Genomic DNA, 12,092 nt, shown 5'->3' with positions numbered 1-12,092 from the left:
TTTTTTTTTTTACTTTACAGTGGAACCATTTTTAGCGTCATTAATTCATTACAAAAGGTCCAACTCTAACCAAAATGGATGCTAAAAAATTGTGTAACAGAAATAATGTAAATCCAATTAATCCATTCCAGAAAGCCAAAAATGCTAACAAAAATATAGTTTATTGTAATACAAAAAATAAAAATATAGTTTATAATAGTTTTATAGTTTAACAATTATCGTGGTACATGCAGAAAACAATTTGAAATGGATATAAATACACATAAATGATGAAAGGGATTAATGAACATTTAAGTTTACTTTGACCTCCATTGAAGACCTGATTCTTGACATGACTGGTCCCAAAGACACAATGTGGCAGCGAGACACCACATGGACACCATCTTCCTGTTTTGCATGTTATTTCTTGAATTCAATAATGTTTCTCACCTCAATAACCCAAAATGGAGCCAAAGAAAGTCATAAGCATCAGCATTTTGATGAAGAAGGTGAGAAACACAATTTAATTAAAGAAATAACTCATGACAAAACAGGAGGATGGTGTCTGTGTGGGCTCTCCCTGCCACATCTTATCTTTGGGAACAGTCACGTCTTCAATGAAATGAAATTAATCCATTTCATTCATCATTTATATGCATTTGCGATTGTTTTATGCATGTAAAACTATAATTGCAAAACTATGAAACGTGTTTTGTGTTAACATTTTTGAAAGTCAACCACTGATGACATCATAGACGAGGAACATAGCTGACTTTCAGTTCCGGTTGCCAAGCTTTGCTAACACGGACATTTGTGGTAAAAATACATAAACATACATTAAGAACGCAGTTGTACTCATGCAGTGTATTAGTAATGTGAGAAGACACAAGCCACATTGTACGCTAAGCAGAAAATGTCCTCAAACTAAGGCAATATTTTGGTGTACATTTTTTTTGTATTAACCGAAAAACACGCAAACCGGGGTGGACGGCAACCGAGGTTCCATTCTATTTAGTCGTAAACTTTATGGCTTATACTAGGCAGGTTATTTCAGTTACAAATAATACAGTAACTTATTTGCGACCAGGCATGCAACTTGCAAGATAAGCGATTGTCATTAAAATATCATTTAAATGAGTCATTCATCTATTATATTATAATAGTGTATTGCCTGGATATTCGTTATAAAAAATAAAGATAAGGTGTCAGAATACTAAGTCTAATGGAGCTTTCACAGAACGTGCATGTATCATTTACATTTTCAAAAAAACGCAGTGTCAAAACACTTCATGAAATGGGAAGAAAGTGTTGAAGGGAGTTTAGTTTAACTGGCAAAATATAAAGTGTTCAGAATTATAAAATAATAAATCCAAACATAATTTAATGGTGATACATAAAGACAGAATGACAAGACAGACATTGGGGATGAAAGATGAGGAGAGATCAAACCACATCAGACTGACCAAGCAAGATCATTCCCCGGGTTATTCTCAAGTTTAATATCAGCTCTGATTCTAATATATATTTATGAAGCTCTCCTATGATATCCTAGTTACCACAGCAGCAGGTGTCCGCTCAATGTAGTATACAGCCTTGGTGTCAAACAAACACACACACACACACACACAATGGGACACCGAGATGAAGCGTAACATATTACACCAGAACCAAAACACACATAGATCTCAAGCACACATTTCCTGGAGGTTGACAAGCCCCACTTTCTGGTGCATGCAAGGTCAAAAAGAACTCAATGTCCCATTCCAATCTACAGGTGATTGGAGAATCCCATCACAAGTGTGTATCCGTGTGTATGTGTGTTGTTATGTGTGGTATGAGAATATGTTTTGTGTGTGTTGTTGTGTACTGGAATGGAAATAAGCCCTGTGAGTATGGCTAAAGGGCTCTCACCCGCTCTCACGAGATAGATAGGGTCTTAACAAGCATGAGTGCTGAAGGGTGTACAGGTCTACCAGTGTATGTGCATGTGTGTGTTTGTCTTCTGGCAGACAACAGTTTTCAGATTCCTATTGCATTAAATCACAAAGACAATTCCTTTTGATTTCCTAACTTGAGGCACCACCAGGGGTGGGGATTAGTTTAACCTCTTCCATTAAACATATATAGTACCAATGTATTTTGGTGTTTTCAACAAAATAGTTGAATTGCATGTAATATTGAATTATTACTTATTTTTTCTTAACTGAAAACAGACCAAATCATACCACTAAATGAACGCCCGCCTGAAATATTTTGAATCGAAATTTGCCAATTGCGCTGTGATGAAGAAAATGTATAGAACTGATGATTGACAACAGAGGCATATTTTTGCAAAACAGGGAAGGTATATTATGTTGCTATATTTACCAATCAGCAGTGAATTATGCTGATTCCAATTTTTGGATGAGGCAAGCTTTAAGAAAATATGTGGTTTTACCTTGTGACATAGCAGTGGGAGCTGAGAGAACATCAATAGGAGGTTCTTGCTTTGAAAGTAACCAGTCTCCAGAGGAAACCAAAGATGGCAGACAATTTATCAAATTAGTTTTTCTTTCTGCCGGCAATGGCTATCAGAAAATCACATGCATTAAATACATTTTTAGAATCTGATGAATGAATGAATGAATTTGACTGCTAAAATGGAGGATTATACACTAGGTCCCCAACTTACGAACACCCGACTTGTGAATACTTGTGGATACGAGCACAAGCCGACTGTTCTATATTTTATTTTATTTTGCCTTGCAGTCGCTCAATCAATATTTATACTGCTACTGTACATGCTTGACCAGTAGAGGGCACTGTGACACTGCTAATGGGACCAAGAGGCAGACCAAGAGCTAATGAGACCAACAGAGGAAGAGTTAGCTGGGGAGATACAGTGTAAAGCTAAATGGAAAGCTAAATTGTACAACCGGGACAGAGCGTGTGATTAAAGTTTATGAAGAGTTAATAGGCCTGCTTAATTCTACACCACCCACAGAACACTACCTCTTTTAGAAGAGTCTAACGACGACAACGACTTATCCTTTTTTTCCAATATCTCTTCCTCCAACTCCACCACAACGACGTATGCTCGACCACTCCTCTTCAAAGGTAAATAACATTTATCATTACGTATTATTATATCACTTTTATTATTGTTTTTTTCATTAATTATCCTCGTTTAATATTACTACTGCATCCAAACTCATATTTACATACATACACATATATGTATCACCAGGAGGTGCGTCTGTGTAGGCTCTCAGTCGTACAGGAGTTGTCCATCGAGGGAAAGGCTTCTTGAGACGTCATCTGTACTTCTGTGAAGAATGTGTCGGACGTTTTGCTCCTCATCCGAAGAGCTTCGTCAGCGAACTAACAAGTGCTGGTACCCTAGGCCTTAAATACAGTACGAGTGGGCGGAATTGGTGTGCCAACACTCTCCTCCAATTGGTTCCTTACACTAAGACTGGGCAGAGTGGTGGTCTAATCCTCTCCTCCCATTAGCACCTCCGATCAAAGAGAAGTGTAGCTCCCTGTAGTTGGGTATGAGCTACACTTCTCTTTGATTGGAGGTGCTAATGTACAATAATTTACAACAGATTATCAGAACCTTTTCTGGAGAAATCTTTATGAAATATCTCGTACCAAAGTATGAAGGTGTCATCCGTGTAGATACCTCTTCTCCACCCTCACTACATGTCATCGTTGTTAACAAAGGTCTCCAATCAAGATAAAGGTTCATTTATCTCTTTCATTTGTCATGTTTGTGGCATTCTTTTTTTAACTTAAAACTGTGCATGTTAAAAAGCCTTTAACAGACCTCCCTGCATAGATTTTTTTGTGCAACATTTGTGTAGTAACACATAAAAAAGGGATTACCCTCCAAGCATGATCGCAGCTCCTCCCCATCCCTCTTTGTAAAACTAGGTAGAAGTGATGTTAAATGTTAACTTCTCCATTACATATGTCATGTTTGTGGCATTATATCCCATAAAATGGGATTGCCCTCCAAGCCTCCATTGCCCTCTTCTCAAAACTTGGTAAACGTGATGTTAATTGTTCAGTTGTCCATTCATTTGTCATTTGTAATTATTTTTGTATATTTTCTGCACGTAAAACTAATTATTGTCTATCAAATGTGTTTTGTGTTAACATTTTTGGGTGTTTGGAACTGATTAATTGGATTTACATTATTTTCTATGGGAAAACTTGCTTTGGAAAGAGTCCATTTTGGTTTGAGTTGGACCTTCTGGAACGGACTAATGGCACTAACTGAGGTTCCACTGTATATACCTTCAGTATTGAGGTTTAAAGAGGAAACTAGCCAAATACTCGTTTGTCCATGCGTACGTTGACAAAAACGGCACATTACAATGTGGATGGATGAAACTGTGTCACTGGGTTGCAAAATGGTTAAAGTAAGGATGTAAATTGTGAGGCAATGCAATATTCAGAAGGTATAACATGCAAACGTACACAATAGTTGAGAAACAACACACATCAATATACTCCATCACTGGACTTGCATGAAGCGATTTGAGCATGCACATGTACTACAATACAACAGCATTTTTCATTTTCTGTCTGCCTCACAATTGCCTTGCTACAGTGTTTGTTGGAATTGTGTTACATATTTCCCTTGTGCTTTAGCTCTATTTCACATTTTGTAAAATTTCACTTGCTGTGTATGTGAGGGAATGTTCCCACTGGGGCTGCAGTATTGCTTGGCGTCATAACATAATTTCGTTGCACAGTGAAGTAGGGCCAAATGAGTACATATTTTATAAAAATTGTTCTTATTGACTACCTATTAATACAGTATCACCTTTTTTAGAAGGACATGTATCATTTGTCAATAATGTGAATGTATTCCATTTTGCATGGAAGCAAGAACAGTGTTCAGACTAATTTAAGTCAGTTGTGACAAAAACACAAACTCATCTATGGCAGACACAAGACACAGATCAGCCTAATTGCAACATACAATTGCAGCATGAATTAAAGGTTTTGGCCAATTTATACAAAATATATATATATTTTATTTGATCAATACAATATGAATATAAGTTTATTGAACAATTCCATTACTTTGAGACAAGTCTCATTTTCTAATATGCTGCATGCCTAAATATCAAAGAAAGAAATGCCAGTCTCCTAAATAACGGTGTCCATAGACTCTCAATCTCATTGTGTATCTTCTTTCTGAAAAAGTACAGTACCCATCTCTAGTTTCAATTATTCTGACTGAGGGCAATATATTTTAATGATGAGCGGATTCTCTGAGTGCCGTCTCCAGCTTTGCCAGCCCGAGCAGCAATGCCTTTTGCACATGTCAGGGTCGAGGCCTAGATGTAATCTGAGGCTCATTACAGCTGGTGAGGCCAAGAGCAGAAACGGAACACAACTTCTCCCTCCAGCACTGAATTACTTTTCCACCATTGGGTTTCCCTCTCCTGGTTCAATGTATCTCTCCTTGTCTCAGCTGCTTCACTGTTTGTCTTTGATCTCTCTCTTCCCTGGTTTATATTTTGCCTGAGTCTCTCTCAATTTCAATATCTTCTTCTCCCCCATCTGTTTCCTTATTTATTTATTGGTCTACATTTTTTGTAGCGCTTCCTCTTGCCTCCCTCCCTCCGTTCTGTCTCCACACTTCTCTCAGACCCAACCACTGGGTTTAGAGGTTTATTGAGTTTGCTCATTGCGCTGGAAAGGTATATTTACCAGTAAGGTCATGATGAGGTGCATCAAATCTCCATTAGGCCAGTGCTTGTGTGTGTGGATTTTTTGTTTTCTACAATGTTCTCATATTTTGTTCGCACTGCAAATAAATTTCCGACATGACTCTTTATTATATACTTTGCATTTTATGTTAAACATGTTGCATACATAAATTTAAACTTAGTTGCCCTATTTTACTCAGTCCTGATGCTTCACTGGCGTCAAGTCCAGGGACTCGTCTTTTCCAATCTAGAATAGACTCTAGCTGTCCACAACCCTATTTACGATAAGCGGTACAGAAAATGGATTATGACTGTCATTCATGCCAACAGAGTTCTTGCTTTGGGATCAAATCTGATAACTTTAAAGAAGATTGCATGAGAAATGGGCCCAACAAAGATCTGGCATCAACATCACAAATGATGAGCCAAGGCCAACCCTATGGACTAACATTCTATATAAGATAAAATAAGATATGCCTTTATTAGTCCCACAAGGGGAAATTCCAGATTTACAGCAGCAAAAGCAGAGTACAAAAAGAACACAAGAGCGTAGAAAGTGCAAAATCACGGTAATACAAATCAAAAAGTTATATACACCGTTTACAGCTGTGTACATGTTGACCAAGCCACAGGTTTATTGCACAGTTATTGCACTTGTTTATTCCATGGCTATTGCACTGTTTATTGCACGGTTATTGTACAGGATTTTTGGAGCAGTTTATATTATGAAGTTGCTGCAGCTCCAGGAAGGAAAGACCTGCGATATCTCTCTATGTACTAGATATCTTAAAACTTCAGCTATTGTGGTATTCCAAAGACATAAAAATGAATAATTCAAGTAGTTGAACAAGCTTTAAAAATGGCTTTTCCAAACAGAGTTGGCCTTCTTTTGCGCCTTCATTTTCCTGAACAACTGTTCATAGAAAAACCTCCATCAATCTGTGAAAGATATAAATGTAGGATTATGTTAAGCGGGAAACTTTTCTTTACTCCCGCGGGTAGGGAGAGATAATTTATCCTTTACTTTGTGTCTCTCAAACACGATTGACATGTTATATATATGAATTTATTCGGCTGTAACTGAGCCATTCCTCTTCTTAGCCTTTGTTCTGATGCTGTTTGACATAATATAAAAGCTAAAGAATTGGCTCACATCAACAGCTTTTCAATAGTTGAATGTGCAAGCTGCTACCAGAATACAGATAGTAGGCTAATATTAATGGTGTAGAGACATGATGGGCTGTTTAGTTATAAGAAGTTGATGTTAAAAACATGAATCAAAATTAGAACTTATGATGTCATTAAATGGGGAAAGCCCCCCCCCCCCCCCCCCCCCCCCCCCCCCCCTCTGCAATTATAATCACAGTAATAATGTTGATACTGCAGAAATGCAATTAATTCATTTTAATTCATTTTTAATTATATTACCATGGTTGGGCATTGACTCTCGGGCATCGCTGGGAACCGGGACTAACATTCCGTTTCTCCCAGAATTGTTCAAATTTGTAAATTTTTATTCCGAGTTTCGGTGCCCAGTCCACCGACTGGAAGTCTGGCTCCCTGCATGATTTCTGAGCTGCTGGAGGCCGAGTTTGATGCTGAACTTCCCCGCCTTCCCTGGAGGCCCTGGGCGTGTGACAAACAGAACAACTCTCTGATATGGCACCACTTGTTCCGTACCAGAAACACGATCTGTTCTGTGCATGTGCGAGGCCTACATCACTTCCTTCACTCACAATTTTATGATGGAGCTTCTATGATGTCACATGTCATGATATTTCAATGTAAAGGACCGTAAGCCTTATACATTTATTGCACAAATCGGGTTGCCTGTTGGTGCATGATCCATAACTGCTGTAAAATACAGTCATGGCCAAAAATATTGGCAAGCCAAAGATGCCAGTTTTTTTGGCCGTGACTGTGAGTCGACTGATGATGCGCCCTCATGCACATGCTCATTTAAACCATGCAAACTTTTATGACTCTTAAATGAATCGGGATTGAGAATCATTCGGTACTGGAATCGAAAAGAGTAACCAAAATCAAAACCGGTATCGTTAAAATTCAAACAATGCCCAAATCTGTCTATTACATACCAGCATGTGAAGTGAATCTTTTTTTTTTTTTTTTACTTGAAACTGAGGTCTCTGTTTTTGTAATTACCAGTGACCCTCTTATCATTTTGAAATGTATTTTTTAGTGTATACATCTCTAAAACCTGTGATAAAATCAACATGTGTTAATCTCGTCGAGTGTTTCTGTCATGCTGAAGACAGCTGGTTCAGATGAGTTCTTCTGCTTTGTGATATACAGGTGGCTTGGCCTACATAAAAGTTATGGTCAATTTGAGAGCTTCAGAACCGAGTCAGTGCTGCGATCATAAGGGAAGACCTTGGAGAAGAATAAACTGAAATGTGTTTAGAGGATACACAGAGGAGGAAGTGGAGCGGTTAGTGAAAGATATATAGGCAATCTAAAGATCAAGAGAAGGAAACAAGAACACCTACAATGAGTCATCTGCACATTGATTAAAAACAGGAAACTATTCTCATTTCTCAAGTCCTTACCATCTCACCACTGACTGTGGAGATGGTGCTATTGCTTGTATGATGTAGTTAGTAGCTCTGGATCACTGATGTTTTCACTTTCACTCTACAGTATATGTATTATTCAATCAAAAAGCAAGATGCTTTATTTACACTAAAGAGCAGGAATTCAAGAGTAAAACAATAGTTTTATGGCTCGCTAAATTGCTAACGTCTTCGCTGTGGCCACACTCATGACAGGATCCTTCGCGCTTATGTGGCAGGCAAAACCTGAGCTGCTGTGGTAAGCAGTTGTAAGCAAATTCCTTACAAAGAAGGCATATCAATCACCTTTGTCAATGGTGCCGTCAGGCCGTTTTTGAAATGTAAATTTCCCATTCATTGGACCAACAGCTCTCACATGCGCCTCCATTTTCACGTCTCCTCTCCGCTACTCACCACTCCTCACCTTGCCCTCCCAACTACAACGTGAGTCCATGAGCTGATGCTAAACAAGCCCAAACATAATGCCAATCAATGTCCACTTCAGGGGGTGACTGAACATTGGTTTCCATCCCCAACAACTTAACCACAAGAAGCCCAATGCATACAAATGAAAAAAAGACAAGTTAAAGATAAAAAATTACATGAATGTGACTCAGTATGATTGTAATTAATTAATCACAATAAATGCTAAAATGTGACACCTCTAAAAATTGGCTGGAGAATTGTGACCCTGATGGCCACATTGGCTTTCAACATAATGCAACCCACTTGTAATTCACTTATTCTAATATAAAGGTCATTAACTGCTGTATTCGGGGGTGGGTCGGGTCTTCCTGTTGCAGGTAATGGACAAGGACAAAACAGTAGTCTGATGCTTTGAGCTCCTACCCATATTCCACACAGCAGGCTACAAAATTATTTTTTTCTTGGAAGAGAGCCTTCAGAAATCCATAAATTCATGAGCATCCGCACAAAAAAGGATGTGCTGAAAACAGAATGTGATGGTTACCAGTGAAAAAGAGAGAGAGATGTACCAGAAAAAAAATGGGAAGGGAAGGCAAATAGGTAAAAAGATGAGTGGAGGGGAGGCAAATGAATGGCCAACAGCAGTATAAGTGCTTGGAGGGACCTAGCATCAGTCTGCTCTGAACCACCAACAAATTTAGCGCAAGGGAGACACAGACAAAAATGCAGTCATATCAAAATTTGTTATTTTGTGTACACACAAATACACTGAAGTGATTTTTTTAAATTTTTGTTGAACATTGGTTCAAAATATCACTTTAGAGGGGAAGGGTCGTGCCCAAAACCATGTCAAGGACTGATTCTTACATAATGTATTACATAGTAGACAGCCTAGACAAAAAAGAGGTCTATCTATCTTCTTTTGTAACAATGGATTCAACGCATGAACACTGACTCCATGGTGATAACGTGGGAATAAAGTGGGCAGTTTCTTGATATGGTTATTACTGGAACTACACTGTGTATTACATGCTCTGACGTGTTTAAAGTTGATGAAAAGGTGAGTAGTTCATGATTCGTATCAAAAGAACAAAATATTGCATTACCATGACTGTAAATTGTGTCACTTTCTGAAGTACCGTGCACTGGATTAGTGGTACATACATGAACATGAACAAAATGCCTGTGGTGGGAGTGTAAATGTCGGTGGTTGTTGTCTCATTAGCTCTGGTAAATCAGGCTGTTCTTCTGCAGTCAACATGTTAAATGATGACATGATTGTTTTACTGTATCCTTTCTTACAAAGGTCTTGTCTGCCTCCCTTAGGCTGGTCAGCAAATTACACCCTTTTTTGAAGTTAATTGTAAGGATTATGCTTATTGTGTGGCCTTAGGCTGAATCCCAATTCTCCCCCTTACCCCTTATCTTACCCCTTACCCCTAGGTTTTTCACATTCATGAGAATCAAGTGTTGTCCCAATTCTCCTTAAATCAAGGGGTAAGAGGTGTACAGCCCTAGAAACCAAGTGTCGTTGAGGACCAGACTTGATATTAAAGGGTAGACGGAGTCTACTCGGATACCACACTCCAGTGGCAGAGCAGAGACTAAAGGAAGCATATACATTTAAGGAATTAAGCATAATTATTGATTTTCACAGTAACATATTTGATTAGATATTCAATCCTTTGCTATTCCACTTAAATATTTGCCATGTTTTGAATTGTTGGTTGTTGCTAGTTACACGTGTATATAACTAGCCGGCTAACACCAAAATCTAACTTCACTGCAATCTACTGCACTTCATAATTGATTAGACAATGATTAGATAGCCACCACATTAGCATGTTAATTGTAAGTTGTATTTTAAATTCGCTCGCTAGCAAAGGGAATCTACATTACTGAACTGTACTGTGACGTTTGGTTTTTATATTATAAAACGTGAACGTCACATATAGCTATTTAATCCCTCATGTAACGCAGCACATCGTAGTGAAGTCTGTTTGCTGTGAATTATAGCCACCCTAGTCCACCAACAATTCTCATGGTGAGATATGTTTATTGTGTTCGGCATACAGTATCAATGGTCAGGAAGTGAGCCAAATAAAACATGTAAACAACACGGCCATATGTGGACAGCACACCACATTATCAATGTTTATTCAACTTTTGGAATCTAATGTTGTCTAATCTCATTTTTTTTTTTAATTTTTACCAATACTCTATATTTGTTTTCAGCACACTATTACTATACTACTATTCCTATAATTATTGTATTTACAATGAGTTAATAGTTGTACCCCAGCAATCATACATATGTGTCATTAACTGCAGGAGATGCTGAGCCAACGGAAGTCAGCCTTCTGCTACACCACACAGCACTTCAGGACCATTCAAAAGGTGCAACCGCAGTATTGAAAAATCAAGTGCAACAAAATGTCATTCTGGACTTTCTTGAAAAAGAATCTGAGGGAGAACATCAACGACAGGAGGAGAGCGAGGCCAAAACAGGGAGGTTTTTAAACCTTGAAGTAATGGTTGATATGGTTTCTACATGTGTTGATGTTCATTAAGTTTGTTATATTGTTATTTCTATTTCATATGTATGTTTGATACATTTTCTAATTTATTTTTTTATTTGTATAAATGTAGAGTGCTGGTTATGATAACAGTTTGTTGTTTTACAATAAATGTAACAGTTTCTAAAAATATGTGCATTTTATTAAAATAGGTGTTCTGAAGTCGGCTATATAAGACTGAAACAATGTAGAAATGCGTGCACCTTACTTTATGGTAGAAAACTTTTATTATGAACAATTGAGTTATCTCATCTACCTATGTGACAGCCCACAAGCGGTGAAGGGTGATGATGAAATGAAGGGAAGGGGGAAGACGAAGGGGAAAGGGGCTAAGGCCTTATTGCCACTGTCATCACACACTAGTTGGACCGGGGAGATTATTTCACCGTGGATCTCTTTACATGCTGTCCTTCTCCCTGGGGCTACTGTAGACATTTCCTTCTGGCTGGGATTTTTACAGAAAAGATAAGGTAGCTAGAAACGAGACAATACTTCGTAAGTGTTAGAACTCCCAGGCGCATGTCTGCAAGTACTTTTGACAGAGAAAGTTATTCATTTTTGTTCAGGTCTTGTGGGGGCACCAGCACGGCACATAAAGCTGAACATAGATATTAATAACTTAGTTGTGATTGATTGATGTCACAGTGATTCAGATGGATGCGGGTTGATGATAAATTAAGTGAAAAGCTAAATGATGCCAAAGTGATCACACACTAATAGATTTCAACACAGGTGTGTAAAAATGCTTGCTCATAAGGAGGGCTACTAATTTATGTGAATTAATGTAACATTGTATTTTAATAAATTAGGAGGTATCTTTCTTTTTTGCTCCT

Source organism: Dunckerocampus dactyliophorus, chromosome 7, assembly GCF_027744805.1.
Source record: "Dunckerocampus dactyliophorus isolate RoL2022-P2 chromosome 7, RoL_Ddac_1.1, whole genome shotgun sequence".
Classification (NCBI taxonomy): Eukaryota; Metazoa; Chordata; class Actinopteri; order Syngnathiformes; family Syngnathidae; genus Dunckerocampus; species Dunckerocampus dactyliophorus.
Note: the sequence above shows the minus strand (reverse complement) of the source record.